The sequence below is a fragment of the Chelonoidis abingdonii genome, chromosome 6 (genome assembly GCF_003597395.2).
Source record: "Chelonoidis abingdonii isolate Lonesome George chromosome 6, CheloAbing_2.0, whole genome shotgun sequence".
Taxonomy (NCBI): domain Eukaryota; kingdom Metazoa; phylum Chordata; order Testudines; family Testudinidae; genus Chelonoidis; species Chelonoidis abingdonii.
Window position 1 is genome coordinate 62,024,707 of NC_133774.1, and position 16,756 is coordinate 62,041,462.

General features: G+C 42.0%; 1 protein-coding gene across 1 annotated transcript in view; it reads right to left on the minus strand.

Moving 5' to 3' along the window:
* The window catches only part of KIAA0825 (KIAA0825 ortholog), a 435,282-nt gene that overhangs the window by 410,054 nt on the left and 8,472 nt on the right, over window positions 1–16,756 (minus strand). The window contains exon 2 of the mRNA XM_075067089.1: window positions 853–964. The gene's annotated coding sequence lies outside the window, so the exon portion shown is untranslated. The remainder of the gene's footprint in view (window positions 1–852; window positions 965–16,756) is intronic.

Consider the following 16,756-nt stretch of genomic DNA (forward strand, 5'->3'; position numbering starts at 1 on the left):
TTCTCAAAGCAGGAGATCGGGTTGGTTTGGCATGATCTACCTTTTGTAAAACCATGTTGTATTTTGTCCCAATTACCATCTCCTTTAAAAAATTTTCAAAAAGCTTGCATACTACAGATGTTAAACTAACAGGCCTATAGTTACTTGGATCATTTTCTTTTCTTCTATTCTTCCTGCTTCTTTTACAGGCTTCTTGCATTCACGTATTTGCACCTAAGATAACTAGCCGATTGCCCTATTAGTGTAGAATAATATTTAATGTACCCTTAGGTTAAGTAACTAAGCATTTAACAACTCATATAAACAATCTGCAAACTAATATCAAAGTAATTGCTATGTCCTATGACCATGTACCATATGATATATAATATAATATACTGTTATATATAAACAACTACATTGCTCTGACCTGTTCACATATTAAAACGCAATCATCTAAAGTACAGTCAGAGGCCAAATCTACCTATTTCTCTATGACTATGCCAAGTATATCTGGTGCACAGAGAAGTTATGAATTTATGTAGTGGCTCACCCTCAGCTCACTTAACTTTTCTTTTAACTTAATAAAAATAAAAAAGCTGAAATTCAAAGTCAGCAGCTGTTACATGGTTCTCAAAACAAGTGTTTAAATAATCAAATCTTACATATAGTCTTGACTAGAAACATCAAATCTATGTCAAAGAATTTTTAAAATGTAAACCTATCTTTCATCCTTTGCTTCTGGTCAGTGGGAGAATGTCATAGCTCTCATACATGTGCAATTATCACACTAGAATTTCATAAACATATATAATTTATAACAGGGAAATTTGGAACATATCCTGTCAGGTACATATGTACTAAGTACGGTGCCTTCACTAAACAGATTTTCTTTGTAACACCACCTTGTGATCTTCAGTGTGAACTGACTTCTTAAGGGACCATGTTGAGTTCACATAGCAATAGCAGAAGTTTTTCTACAGCCCTATGTAAAAACAAACAAACAAGTAATAAGATTACCAACTGGCAGCATTTTAGGAATAAAAAAATTCACAAGTAAGTCTTAAAGATGTTTAAATGTTACATAAAAACATGGTCCAATAAAAAGAGAAAATTCTTAATTCCCATTGATAAATTGTTAACTTATGCAACTGGACAGATTTTTTTTTTTAAATTTAAGTGCTAGTTTTAACTTTGAGTTTCTTCATTTCTGTTGGTGCATGCCTCAAATTTATGTGCGAGTGTGTGTAAATCTTCTGTCCAATAACTTAGTGTAAGTCAGATTTAACCTGGAGGTATCCACGTGGGTGAAAAAGGGGTACAGCTGCTACCATAGAACTACAGTGTATCCCACCCACCAACTGAATATTCTATAATACAACTTTATGGAAAGAGGGTTCTTGCCTCTTTCGAGTCAAGTAATTTAAAAAAATTAGTGAGAATTGTGGAGGGTTTTAAAAACTCATTTTATATAAAGGAATGGAAATTCCTTCTGGAGTGTCCTCCAGGATGGATCAGCTATGGCAATGGGAAGAACTCTCAGTCAAGTAGCTGTCATGTAGGTTGGGAAACACTAATACCACTACTAGTCCACAATTAAAAATTAAACTCCTTCCTAAATATGCTTTTAACAAATAGACCAAAAGTACTGAAAAATCCATTTCTGTCTCTTGGGTACAAAAACATACAGTGTTTTGTTTTTTTTGTTTTTTTAAAGAAAATGCAAAAACCTATATGAAAAATGACATTAAGGTTGTGACACCAGAGAACAAAAGCCAAGAAATTTAAAGTTAAGCTGACACTCGGTCCTTAAATCATGCTATTGTGCTTCTTTTTAAAAAGAAACAATGTGAGTTAATGACAAGTTGTCAGCCTTAACTTTGAATTGCCTGAAGTTTGTCATTTGGTGTTTGTGTCACAACCTTAATGTTATTTAAATGTAGTTTTTAGTATCTATTATTTAAAAAGGTCTACTTTAAGACAGCAAAAAGCTTTGATGGAGTAAACCTCAAAGTACACTGCATTGCCGGTATGCTACTTCATTAGAAGTAGTGCATAAAATATATGCTGTTGACAAATCTAATTCATTAAAGTTGAGATAGATGCACTTTAAAACAACTGGCTGGCATCATTATCTTCCTTTTATAAATTATTCCTCTTTTTCCTTTTGACTGAACTTGTCACTGTTCCCTTTTCAGAATATGAATGTTATGCCTTAAAATTCAATACTTCCAACATGTTTAGACAAGTCATAAGTTAAATAAAGTAGCTTATTTGCTAAAAATAAGCATGTAAGCAAAAAAAATTTACACTGATTATTGCAGTGATTTTAACTGAAGACAAGTAAAATTAGTTAATGTATAGCAGTTTCAGCTTGATCAAAAACATAAAATAATAATGTATTGGATAGGAACAGGGAATTAAAAAGTAGAAGAGAGAGAGCCATCATAGCAGTCCTGTTGCATTGCCATGCTGACAATTTGGGTTTAGAACTGAATTGTGCTCTGCAAGAGAGAGGAGATCAGGCACATCACAATGTTGACAGATGACACATACTTGTAAAGAGAAATTGCTAATCGTATTACTCTTAGAAACCAAAACACAATGCTGCAGTATATTGACTGTTTGGAGGAAGCTTTAAGCTGGGAAAGTACACTTAATCATAGAAGAAAATTTCTCACATATTAGCTACTTTCTTCTCTATGAATTCGATGTTCAATTAAAAGATCATCCTTCCTTGACAGTATGTGAGGGCAGCTATAAAGCTCATCTGTAAGCGTCTGCAGTGCAAAAACTGAACTTGTAGTTTCTTTCAATGCTATACACAACTGGAAAACTGTTATTGAATTAGTTACATAAAATGCATTTCAGTATCTGCATATGCTGTAAGAAATCATTTTAAAAGGCTGGTTGGCGTAGTGGACATGTAACTCAGAGAAAGTTAAATTAGACATTTTTTCTTGTTCTGTCCTATACACCTACTAGCTCTTCACTAAATATCAGGTGTCCCAGCTAATTCCATAGTCTCTTCTCCTTATGTTTTAAGGAAGGACAAGAGGATAAAAAAACATTAATTTTTTTTTTAGGATTTATTAAACTTCAAGTTCATTTAAGGGTAAACTCTGGACATGTACCAGGAACAATTTTTTTACTGATGAAAAATGAAGTTCAATTGGCAGAACTCTTTGTATTAGATATCAGAAATGTGGTTTAACTAGGCCACAACTTTAACAACACATTTGGAAACTATCCAGCAACAACGCATCCTTCCTTCCATGCCACCTGGTGGAGGGCTGCCATCAGCCATCCCAGTCCTCAGTCAACCTGGTCCCAGCACCATTGTTGGGACCTATTGTCTTTTCCTCATATGAGAGTTATGGAGGGGTTGTCTCCTCAATGTATTGGACATTAAGAGCCCTGACCCCAGTCTCCAACTTCTTTAGAAAATGCTTTCTCCTAATCCATTTCCAATTTCAGTTTATCAGTGAACCAGACAGACCCCATATTGAACCATTACCTGCACTGGGCACTGCCACCAGGAGGCACCAGAAATTTGCTTCGCTGCCTCCTCATCATGCCTGCTGGATTCCCAGATTGTTAACACTTCATTCCCTACCAGCGGCCAGATTAACCTCCATTCCCCACTGGAGAGATGTACAACCTCTTCCTTGAATAACCTGGATACTGAATATGCATTTTATGACGGGTAATCATCAATTTTTCCTGCTCACATAATTTACCACCAGTCAATTTAATTCTCACCTGGCCTTGCCCACTCACTCCCCACATCAGATCCTCCACTGCAGCAGATCAGACCAGTTCACAATTACCCCCAGGAAAAGGACTTCATTCCACCCCTAATATCTTTGTCCTAATCCTTATCTGTACTCCTTCACTGAATCCCCAAATAGTTTCCTACAATGTACACACTGATCCATTCACATGGGCCCTCCCTGGCCAATGAATGTAAGCCCTGGTCTACACTACAAGTTTAGGTTGAATTTAGCAGAGTTACATTGATTTAACCCTGGACCCGTGCACACGACGCTTTTTTTTTTTTTTTGACTTAAAGGGCTCTTAAAATCATTTTCTGTACTCCTCCCCCGACAAGGGGATTAGTGCTGAAATCGACCTTGCTGGGTCGAATTTGGGGTAGTGTGGTTGCAATTCGATGGTATTGGCCTCCGGGAGCTATCCCAGAGTGCTCTATTGTGACAGCTCTGGACAGCGCTCTCAACTCAGATGCACTGGCCAGGGAGACAGGAAAAGGCCGTGAACTTCTGAATCTCATTTCCTGTTTGGCCAGCATGGCAATCTACAGGTGAGTGCAGATCTCATCAGCAAAGGTGACCATGATGGAGTCCCAGAATCACAAAGGAGCCCCAGCATGGATCAAATGGGATATGGGATCTGATCGCTATACTGGGAGAGGAATCCATGCTATCAGAACTCCATTCCAAAAGATGAAATGCCCAAACATTTGAAAAAATCTCCAAGGACATGAAGGACAGAGGCTATAACAGGGACCCACAGCAGTGCCGCATGAAACTTAAGGAGCTGAGGCAAGTCAACCAACAAACCAGAGAAGGGAAATGGCTGCTCTGGGTCAGAGCCCCAGAGATGCCACTTCTATGATGAGCTGCATCCCATTCTAGGAGGTTCCCCTACAACTATCCCACCCCTGTACTTTGACTCTGTCAATGGAGTAGCACGCAACAGGGATGCAGGTTTTGGTGACTAGGAAGATGGTGATGAGGAGGAGGTTGAAGATAGCTCACAGCAAGCAAGCGGAGAAACCGTTTTCCCCAACAGCCAGGAACAGTTTCTCACCCTGGACCTGGAGTCAGTACCCCCTGAACCCACCCAAGGCTGCCTTCCGGACCCGCCATGCGGAGAAGGATCTCTGAGCGTACCTTGTAAATATTATACATGGTTTAAAAGCAAGTGTGTTTAATGATTAATTTGCCCTGGCATTCGCAGCCAGTACAGCTACTGGAAAAGTCTGCTAAGGTGTCTGGGGATGGAGTGGAAATCCTCCAGGGACAACTCCATAAAGCTCTCCTGGATGTACTTCCAAAACCTTTGTAAAAGGTTTCTGGGGAGGGCAGGCTTATTCTGTCCTCCATGGTAGGACACTTTACCATGCCAGGCCAGTAGCACATAGTCTGGATCATTGCACAACACAGCGTATGGTTCCAATGTTTGCTGGCATTCAAACAACATCTGTTCTTTCTCTCTGTGTTATCCTCAGGAGAGTGGTATCATTCATGGTCATCTAGCTGAAATAGGATGATTTTATTAAGGAGACATTCAGAGGTGCCCGTTCCTGCTGGTCTGTTTGTCTGTGGCTGAACAGAAATGTTCCCTGCTGTTAGACACGCAGTGGAGGGAGGGGTGAAGCAATCATCCCAGAGAATTGGGTGTGTGTGGTGGGGAGGGGAGTTAGGTGGGTTTGTGCTGCACGTTAACCCAAAAACCACAGCCCCTCCTTTTAAACTGCCAACCCATTTTAAAAGGCCAACCCAACAGCTGCTTGGTATGGGAAATGAGGGTGCTGCTGTTTGAAATCATTCCCACACGTTATGAAGGTTAAAGAAGCCAAAAGAGTGTCTTACCATGGCTGCCTGCAAGCCGAATTCTGTTGCCCGGCCCTGTGTGAGTGATCTCTTACACCAAACCAGCATACCCTCAATAAGAGGCAAAATGTCACCCTGTACCGAAAGCACATGTGCTATGTAATGTTAACAGCAAGGTTTACCATGAAACAATCTACCCACTGTTCTCTAAAATGTGTCTTTTTAACTACCACTCTCCCTTTTTTTCCCCTCCTCCTGCTGCAAATGTTTCAATGCTCACACTATCTTCTCCTTCCCAGAGGCTAGCGACGATTAGAAGGCAAAAAAAAAAACACTCGCGATGAAATGCTCTCTGAGCTCATGCAGTCCTCCCACACTGAAAGAGCCCAGCAGAATGCGTGGAGGCAGACAATGTCAGAGTCCAGGAAAGCACAATATGAATGCGAGGACAGGTGGCAGGCTGAAGATGATAAATGGCATCAGCTTGGTGACAGAAGGCAAAAGGCAATGCTGAGGCTACTGGGGGAACAAACTGATATGCTCCGGCGTGTGGTTGAGGTTCAGGAAAGGCAGCATGAGCACAGACCACTGCTGTAGGCTTTGTGTAACCAACTGCCCTCCTCCCCAAGTTCCACAGCCTCTTCACCCAGATCCCCAAGAACGCGGTGGGGGGGCCTCCAGGCACCCAACCACTCCACTCCAGAGCACTGACTGCCTAAGCAACAGAAAGTTGGCATTCAATAAGTTTTAAAGTGCAGTGTGGCCTTGACCTTCCCTCCTCCCCCACCCTTCCCAGGCTACCCTGGCAGTTATCCCCCTATTTGTGTGATAAATTAATAAAGAATGCATGAATGTGAAGCAACAATGACTTTATTGCCTCTGCAAGTGGTGATCGAAGGTGAGTGGGGAGGGTGGTTAGCTTATAGGGAAGTAGAGTGAACGGGGGGGGGCGTTGCCAAGTTAAGCACTTAAAAGTAAGAAAATTGCAGAATTAAGGTTACCTGAGCCCCTTGTGCGTGTTCAATATGATCTAGCCTTTAATTACGTTATCACACCTTTTTTTTTTTTTTTTTTTTTTTAAATTCAGTGCACAGGATGGACTTGTTCTCAGGAATGAACTGGGACTGTGTAGTGAAGGAGAGGGTTTGTTTAGGACCACTGCTTCATTTGTTGCAGATGGTGAATGGTGTGTAGCAAATGAGGCCAGGGATTGCAGAAAGGAAAAGGATGGTCTCATGGTTAAGGAAAATGAATACTGCTCTGGTGAACTGGATTCTAGCCCTGCCTCTGCCACAGAGTTCCTCTGTGATGCTAGGTAAATCACTTAAAGCACGCCTTTCACAGGTGGTCACTAATTGCATACGCTTAATTTTCTGAGTGCTCCTCTCGATACCTTGGAGTCTGATTTGCATAAGGTCTGAGCACTCACAGCTATAACTGAAGTCAATGGGAGCAGTGGTTTGAACATATAAAGTACTATGTAATCTTAGGTATTCTGAAAACATCAGGTCCCAAGTGTCTCTAACTGGACAGCCAAAATTAGTAGATATTTTTTCCCTTAATCTCTCTGTGGCTCAGTTTTTCCTCTGTAACATGGGGATAATAAAACCCACTCATCTCATGTGCTGTGAAAATAAATTTATTATTGCTTTTAAAGTACTCAGACACTATAATATCCATAGAAAACCCTATGAAGAAATTAATAATTCTATCTTCAGAGCAGAATCTGAATAGTGTGTAGTAAATAAGGCATGGGACCACACAATGAACAATTAGAAAACAAAATATTGAATAGCTGCTCATTAAGTGAGCACCGTCCATCCTGTTTATTGAATGAAACAGGAGCATGTAGCTAAAGACTGTGCATCTGCATTATGATACAAGAGGACTGAATCAAGGTTGAAAAGACATTTCTTTTAATAGTTTTTTTCTGTGTAATTTCTTAGATTAATAAAAAACTGAAAAGCCAAAAATTCCATTATGTGGCATCATATTGATGATACCCACATGGTTCATCAGCAGGGTTGGAACCTTTAGATCCACCGTAACTGGTAGCACCAGTAGTGTGTGTGGGGGGAGTGGGGGCTAAATGAGATACTCTGCCAGTGCGTTCCACAAATATTTGTTGACAGCAGAGAAACAGTGAGATTCCTGAATCTCGAGTTTCATTCCAAACTCTGAAGTCAACAGTACTCTGGTGGCCACAGTCTCTTTTGTGAGCTACTCACAGACCTGACCCCTTCTGCCCATCCCCTCCAACCTGTTCCAGTCCTGCCTCTTGGTAAATTTGGCAAAGTTACATGAACTGTTTCCAGTTGCTTAATGGGAAATGCTGGGTAACTTTAACAATAGGCAGTGATACCAGCCCCATCTATAATCAGCCTGGTCACACTTGATTCCCTTACACACTGGAACCATCAATCTAATTTCCTCCAGATGGGCCCATGCCAGAGCCCTAACTGTACTGTGGACCTGTGATATTCTAACATTGCTGAGTCTTCCTCTGAATCTCTGTCCAACAGCATGCCTGCACATCTTAAGTAAGAAGCATGCCCACTTTCCCAGATCCAAATTAGTCTATTAGCTTCCATATCCTCCTTTTCTATCTCTGCCTCTATTTTCCTTTCACAATGATTAGAATATTCATTTATATTGCCCTTTAAATATCATCTCTATTGTCTTAGAGAAGGTGCACTATAATCGAAGCAGATACTCCTGTTTAAGCCTGCTTCACTCAAAGACTGGGACTGTTAACTGCAGTGGCTTCCATCACACTATATGTCTCCCACTCACTCTCAATGCAGTGGAAGTCATCTCAGTGGCCTTGAGTTAGATTCAAAAGTGTTTGATCTGTAACCTTCTGCTTATGGGAAAGACCAAAGCTCCATTGGCTATCGCCACTACTTCAGTCTTGATCCCATGCAAGTCATGAATTGATGTAATGCCCAGATTCCATGGCAGTGTAATGCCTACCCCTAATGTCTGGGCACTAGGATCCAGGAAATCCACAAAACCATTTTAGTTTGGCAACCCAGCTGCCAGTAGAATATGGAGCCTGTGCTACAGGGTGGTGCTAACTCCTGAACAATCCAGGGGGAAAAAAAAAACACTACAGCATCTGATCTTTGTATAGAGGAGATCTTGAACTCCTATCAAAGGGAAACCTTATGGACACTCCCAAGTTGCATCCTTCCTCCTCCACCACAGGTCAGTGATTTCAGCCCCTAGGGAACTTCCTGCCTTTCCCCCAACTCTTCCTTCCTGCCATAGTCCTGTGGGGGCAAGAGCTCAACCAGGCTATTAACCATGCTGCCCCTTCAGGGCCCACTCATCCACCCCCTAACCAACAAGAAACATCCCACAACTTCCATCCTCCTCTATCACCCCCACAGGGGAAAAGCTCTGGCTCCTATTGTGTGCAAACGACCCAGCCCTGGGCAACTACTTTTGGCACAACTGCTGCCACACATCCTTTCTGCTGCTGCAATCCTGGGGGTGATTTCCACTGTTCTTGCTGGGACCCAGGGACTCTTGCTGCCAACTAACAGAGGGTTTCACAGGGATCTCCTGGGTCAGATATATGCATAATATTTCACCGGGGGACATATGAGGTCTTTCTACCAAGAGCCAGTAGCCCACTGAGCATAATAATTATGACAAGATGTTTGTATGGGAAACATTTTAAGAGATGTGTAAAATATTAGGTTTCAAAACCGGTGAAGTAAAACTTGTCACCCGAGTCGAGAAAAGCCTCAGGGCTAACTCAATCAGCACATAGAACCATGAACACCTGTCTAGCGTCTAGGCCAGGTGCGGGCCTGAGGATTTACAAAGACAAAGAACTCTAAGATAAACCTCTGAAGAGGGGACCTCCTGGGATAAGAGACAACTGTCTGTAACAGCAACTACAACAAAAAAAGAGAGGGGACAAGATTTTATCTTTCACCAAAGAGGCAAGTTGGCAGTATGACTTGTCTCATGAATGGCGGATCACAGCAAAACGCTGAAAGGACTTAGGGTAAGCATTGCTCTACAAGACACGAAAATATCTGGTAAATAAGTCTAGGTTCTAGAATGCATGTTATGATTTTATTTTACATGTAACCATTTGTTTCCAATACTACTACTGGGTATCATTTAAATCTCTACACTTTGTTAAATAACTTTTACTTGTTTTCACAATAAACATATCTAAGTATTGTTTGCTAACGTGAGTGGTTATCTGAGGTGAAACTGGTAAGCTGGGGGTGTATTGTTTCTTTGGAAGCACTGGTTCTGTGAACGCTGTGAGTGCCCAGGGGCTGGACACTCCAGGGAGACTGTTGGAGGTTGAAGCGTGTCTAGTGCTAACCTGTAGAGAAACAGCAGAGCCAGCAAAGGCCTAAAGAGGAATGCTTGTGTTACCAGTGGAGGAGGGGAGCTGACCCCCATCAGGGACAGACAAGACTTCATGCTAAGAGCACGTAGCAGTGAGTTGTTTCACAATGCTGGGTACCTCCAGGAAGCATTACAGATCCCACTGCTGACCCTGAGGCTCATGGGGACCTCCCACCTTGCAGGGAATAGTGGGGTACCCTGGCAGTAAATAACTATAGCAGGCTTTTCTGCTGCCTGTCACTTTACAGCAACTCCACATCCCTCACCAGGTGCAGATTAGTACTCCTGTGTAGAAAGAAAGGCTTATAAGCTTTCTCCTTGTTGTTAGGGTATATATTATGTTGCATTCTTCTATCCAACTAATCAGGCACAGTATTGCCTTCTGACCTTCTCAAAGTGAGGCGGGGGGGGGTAACCCTTAAAGAGGCCATAGTTCTTATTTCACTGCTGGCCCAGATAAAACCCCTCCCTGACCTCTGAGGCTAGGGGTGGGAGGCTGGAACAAATGCAACATTGTTCCAAAACTAGTATAGCTGCTCAGGGTTTCTCTCTCAACAAGAAAATATATGGACCTAATTTTCAGGTGTGTTGTGCACTCACAGCTCTTACTGAAGTCAATGGGAGTTATGGCTTTCAGCAACTCTGATAATCAGACTCATGCTAACCCCTACCACACAACCTTGAAATCTATCTTTTGACAGAAACACTCTTCATTTGTTGATATCCATAACAACACTAAAATGATGTGTTCTCTGCTTCAGAGATGTTACTCTTTCCAAACTCAATAAGACATTGTCCTTTTGGCAAGTACTACTTGCTTCACCACTTGCTGGCCAAGTCTTCCCAACTGACAGTGATGAATAAGTTATGTACACATGCTAAATATATTTTAGAAAATAGAGTTGCTACTGTTAGAAGAGTTTTTGGGAGAAGTTTCAGGGAGTTAAAAGCCCAGTTGGACTGGTTGGTACTGGTAGTGACTCAGAACTCTTATGGCAAAGATAAATGAAAGCATGAAGATACAATATACATCTGTAAGATCTGTTGGTGATAGGAAATATCCTGCACATTGATGTGAGGATAAACATCTCCATGATAAATCTCTTCTAGCATCTTACAAACAGACTTGAAAAAAAAATTACCCACTATACATCAGCCTCAGGACTAAAACCTACTAAACGTGTACAAAAAGTAAGTAGCTAGTACAATTCTGGGCACTAATAATATATTTCCGAGCTTTCCCAAGAACATAAATGAATAAAACAATTGTGTAGAGTATAATTATAACATACTGTTAGTGGTTTATTTACTTTTTAAAAAAATATAACTTGGTAATACTCTTGCCTTTGTTATACTTCCTTTACCTTCCTGATTTTACTTTCATCCTCCTCCCTCTTTTATTCTTTTTGATTACTGTACATGGCATATATTTTCCTGAATTGCTTTCAGCATATTTTCTTTTCTTTTTCCTTCCATAACCTTATACCTCTTCATCTTTCTTTCCTTTCATCCAAGGCAACCACAGATGTAATGAACAGTAGGAAAGGCAAGAAATAGATGGGGAAATATATTGCCCCAGTGGTTGTATCACATCTGAAATCACTTTCTAAGCTCTGTGGGATAGAATTCAAATTCATCTGTATCATGTGACAAACATGGTTTTAGGGACTGCTTAATAAAAACATAGCTTTCTGCCCTGTAATGTTTGTCCTTTGTGAAGAAAAACAAACAGTGAAAGAATAACTCCTTGATTGGAAGTTAAAACAAATGTATATTTTTATTTTAATATGTGGTCACAATTATAGAACTATCACTATGCATATGCACCAATACACTTTCAAGTGCTGAGAGAAGGCTAGTGCATATCAGATATAAATAATTTAAGTAATATATCAATTCATTTTATTTATTTATTTTATTTATTTTAGGTGAAAAAATGCCCTGTGGCTATATCAGGAAAGGATGGGAAGAGTAATTTGAACAAGGAAATGGGTTGCTGACCAGCTCATGAAGGGCATTCTACATAGGGTAGGCAATATTAGAATGCTGTGAGGGAGCAGACCAATTAAGCATTCAAGGCTGTTATCACTGGATAGGAAATTTGAGCCAGACTGACAGGGAGCGGCAGGGTAATGCACAGTCCTGAAGGTAAGGACAAGAAGCTTGAACTTGATACAATGATGAAAAGAGACCTAGTGGAGGGATTCAAATGTTTGTCTATGCTAATAAATAAAGTTAGCAGCAGCTGATAATGGATGTTAGTAACAGGTGCACCTGAATTACATCTGAAAATGGTTAATCTAAAAGGACATGCAGAACCAAACTGTGCTCAGCACCGTTTCAAAAATCATGGTTAAGCAAGGTACTGAACCCTTTTGTCCTGTCTACATTCGTAGATAAACCACTTTTTATTATAGTAATAGACTCAAGGAGCTCAATTCAACGTTTTACCAACACGGGGAACATCTATTTAATGATAGCAGAGAAACGTATAACATGATCCAATGGCTGGACATTGAAACTAAACAAATTCAGACTGGAGATATTGTATACATTTTTAACAACGAGAGTAATTAACCACTGAACCAATTTGCCAAGGATCATGGCTAGGGCCCTACCAAATTCACAACCATGAAAAATGTGTCATGTACCGTGAAATCTCATCTCCCCCGTTGAAACCTGCATAGTATAGTGTAAAAGCACACAAAAGACCAGATTTTATGGGGGAGACCAGTGTTTCTCAAACTGGGGGTCCTGACCCAAAAGGGAGTTGTAGAGAGGGTTGCAAGGTTATTTTAGAGTGGTCACGGTATTGCCACCCTTACTTTTGTGCTGTCTTCAGAGCTGGTAGGCTAGAGAGTGGCGGCCGGGCACCAAGCTCTGAGGGCAGCGTTCCACCACCAGCAGCGCAGAAGTAAGGGTGGCAATACATACCATGCCACCTTTACTTCTGTGCTGCTGCCTTCAGAGCTGGGTGGCCAGAGAGTGGCAGCTGCTGACTGAGGGCCCAGATCTGCATATCATGCCACCTTTACTTCTGCACGTCTGCTGGCGGCAGCTCTGTCTTCAGAGCTAGGCTCCCGGCCAGCAGCCACTGCTCTTCAGCTGCTAGGGTGACCAGATGTGCTGATAAAATCATGACTGTCCCAATATTTAACCTCTTGGCCCACGTCCTGATCCATGTACGATTGGGACCTCATTTGTCCCGCTATTCAGGTAAAGAGGTGAGTGGGAGGGAAGCGCCAATTCCGTGGGTGCTCTCGGGCTGGAGCACCCACAGAGAAAAATTAGCAGGTGCCCCGCATGCAGTGGCAGTCAAGCTCCCCATTCCTCACCTCCTTCTCCCGCCGCATCCCCGCTCCACGGCATGGCACGCTCAGGGGAGGAGGCAGAGAAGAGGCAGGGCAGGGACTTGGGGGAAGGAGATGGAATGGGGACAGGGCGAGGGCAGTGCAGGGGTGGAAAGAGGCAAGGGAGTGGGCAAGCACCCACCAGGCAGAGGGGAAGTCAGCACTGTAGAAGGCGAGTGGCGGGTGGGAGGGGTGAAGAGGCAAGCCAGCAGCAGGTGGGGGGGGGTGAAGAGGTGAGTGGCGGGTCAGGAACAGGAATGGGGTGTCAGAAGGCAAGTGGTGGGTGGGGGACTGAGGAGGTTTGCAGCAAGTCAGCAGCAGGCCAGGGGATGAGCAAGGGCGCAGTGGCAGGGGGCAGAACGGCGTGGACTGTGGGCAGGGCTGATGGCAGCCCAATGTGACCCAATATTTTACTGTTGGGATCTCTCACCCTACCAGCTGCCCACCTATGGAGGAAGTGCCGTCACCAGCAGCAGCACAGAAGTAAGGGTAGAACTACCACGACCCCCTGCACACACAACTGCTTTTTGAATCAGGACCTCTACAATTACATCACCATGAAATTTCTGATTTAAATTGCTGAAATAATGAAATTTATGATTTTTTAAATCCTATGATCGTGAAATTGATCTAAATGGAATTTGGTGAATTTGGAGGTGTCATAAGTAGATAGGTAAGGTAAGGGTTAATTTTCTTTTACTGTAAAGGGTTTACAAAGGGAACCAAACACCTGACCAGAGGACCAATCAGGAAACCGCATTTTTCAAAAGTAAGGGTGGGAACCTCTGGAGGTTTTTGGCTTTGTTCTGGGTCTTTTTTGTTTTCCTCGGCTGTGAGTAATCAAGCTTTTCTCTAATCCATCTTCTTTCAATATTCTATCATGTTGAGTAGAAGCAATAGGTGATGTGATTTGTATTTGACATCGGGATGTTGATTTGCTGGACTGGTTTAAGATTGGCTCGGTCTGTTAAATCAAGACGTTAGTCATATTTTCTTATAGCAAGACCGTGTATTGAAGCTCTTAGATGGCAGCTATGATGTTGTGTATTTCTTCTTGTTTATATAAGAGTGTTCTTTTTTAGAAGCTTGTGGGATGTTGTCGTTTTCCCTATGCTGGAGGCGCAAAAGGGATAGAGAATTTCGTGTACCGAGGTATCTGTCCTCCGTCAGGAAGACAGAGAGGGGGAGGGAGAGCATGTAACATGTCTGTGTTTGACTTTCCTATGTCCCAGGGCGGAACAGGCCTACGGGGAAAGAGAAAGAATCAATTCTGCGTTCTCTGTGTTTTGGAGAGGTTGTTTTCCTAGTTACTGCACGAGACCCAGGAGGGGTGAATCTCGCTGGTGTGTTAGCTGTGACTAGCTTGTGAGATGCAGCTAGCCTGCGGGGAGGTATAATTAGCTTCTCGTCTGGTTTTGCATTCAAGGAGTTAAGTATAGCATCGCCCAGGCTCACCCAGGGAAAAGGGGGGGGAGCTGGGGGGTGAGATAGGAAGACCCAGGGGTCTGGGTCTTGGGGGGTTTCTCCAGGGAAAGTCTGGGGGGACCGGAGCGAGGCAGGCGCTGTATTCCTGTCTGGTGGCAGTGAGATAAGATCCAAGCTGGGTATAAGCTTGGGGGAGGTTCACAGTAAACACTCAGATGTTGAACTCTAAGTCCAGATTTGAGACAGACGTTTACCACAGGAGGGCCCTAGTCACGGCAGATTCTTCATCACTGACAATTTATGAATCAAAATTAGATGTTTTCCCAAAAATATGCTATAGGAATTATTTTGGGCAAGTTCTATGGCCTGTGTTATACAGGATGTGGTCAGACTAGATTACCACAGTGGTCCCTTCTGGCAGACAGCCCCCCAACCTGAAGCAAATACTCACCAGCAACTACATACCATACAACAAAAACACTAACCCAGGAACCTACCCTTGCAGTAAAGCCCGATGCCAACTCTGTCCACATATCTATTCAAGTGACACCATCATAGGACCTAATCACATCAGCCACACCACCAGGGGCTCATTCACCTGCACATCTACCCATGTGATATATGCCATCATTTGCCAGCAATGCTTCTCTGCCATGTACATTGGCCAAACCAGACATTCTCTATGCAAAAGAATAAATGGACACAAATCTGACATCAGGAATCCTAACATTCAAAAACCAGAAGGAGAACACTTCAACCTCTCTAAATCACTCAGTGACAGACGTTAAGGTGGCAATTTTGCAACAGAAAAGCTTCAGAAACAGACTCCAAGGAGAAGCTGCTCAACTTGACTTAGTATGCAAACTAGATACCATTAACTGAGGTTTGAACAGACACTGGAAATGCCTCGGTAATTACACTAATTGAATCTATTTCCCCATGTTAAAGTATCCTCACATCTTCATGTCAACTGTCCAAAATGGGCCATCTTGATTATCACTTCAAAAGTTTTTCTCTCCTGCTGATAATAGTTTCTCTTAATTAGCCTCTTACAGTTGGCATGGATACTTCTACCTTTTCATGTTCTCTGTATGTAAAAATATCTTCTTACTGTATGTTCCATTCTATGCATCCAATGAAGTGGACTGTAGCCCATGAAAGCTTACGCTCAAATAAATTTGTTAGTCTCTAAGGTGCCACAAGTACTCCTGTTCTTTTTTGCTGATACAGACTAACACGGCTGCTACTCTGAAACCTATGAACCTATGAGCATTGATTCAGCAGCACCAAATGACAGCACATGCTGTCTATAGTGGGTTTGTTGTGGAGAGCAGACTGCCTAATAAGGTCAGATTGATATAAGAGGATGATTTAAGCAGGGTTTTTAATAAGAACTGACAGAAGACCAGGTGGATGCTGAGACCAGAGAGCATGAGATTTTAGAAGTCACAATGGAAGGTGATTAGCATGTAGGCAAAAGTTTTAGTTGCATGAGATGAAAGCAAAGGAGGCATCTTTGAAATACTACGGAGAAAGAAGCTTCAGGATGTTAATACACAATTATAATTAACAATTAAAATCAACAAGGTTCAGAAAATAGTATTAAGTGTTGTGAAAACTATTCTATCACATTGCATATGTGCATCAAGGCATGAAACACTGCTACATAGAGCAATACAAATGTATACATTTGTGGAAAAGGAATTAATTGTTAGGTGAACTATAACTTTTGCATGTACTAGCTTCTGTGCATTTAACTTTTTAGCTCTAAGATTACTATTTTCTCTTTTGGCCCTGTAAGTTAACATGCCACCATAATGAAGGATGCCACACATATTCACTGTGTATGTTGTGGAAGCACTGGTCATGGCTCCATAGTTCAGGAAGCCTTATAAAATGGCCTTAAAATGAGACACAAAGTTATGTTATTCTTGTACATGCATGTGGTCTTTCTGTGGGAAAATTTCACACAATCTTAGATAAATCATTGTGTAAAAACTATGTAGCTTCTAACTGATTTCCTTTTATAAATTTTTAACATGAAGTGTC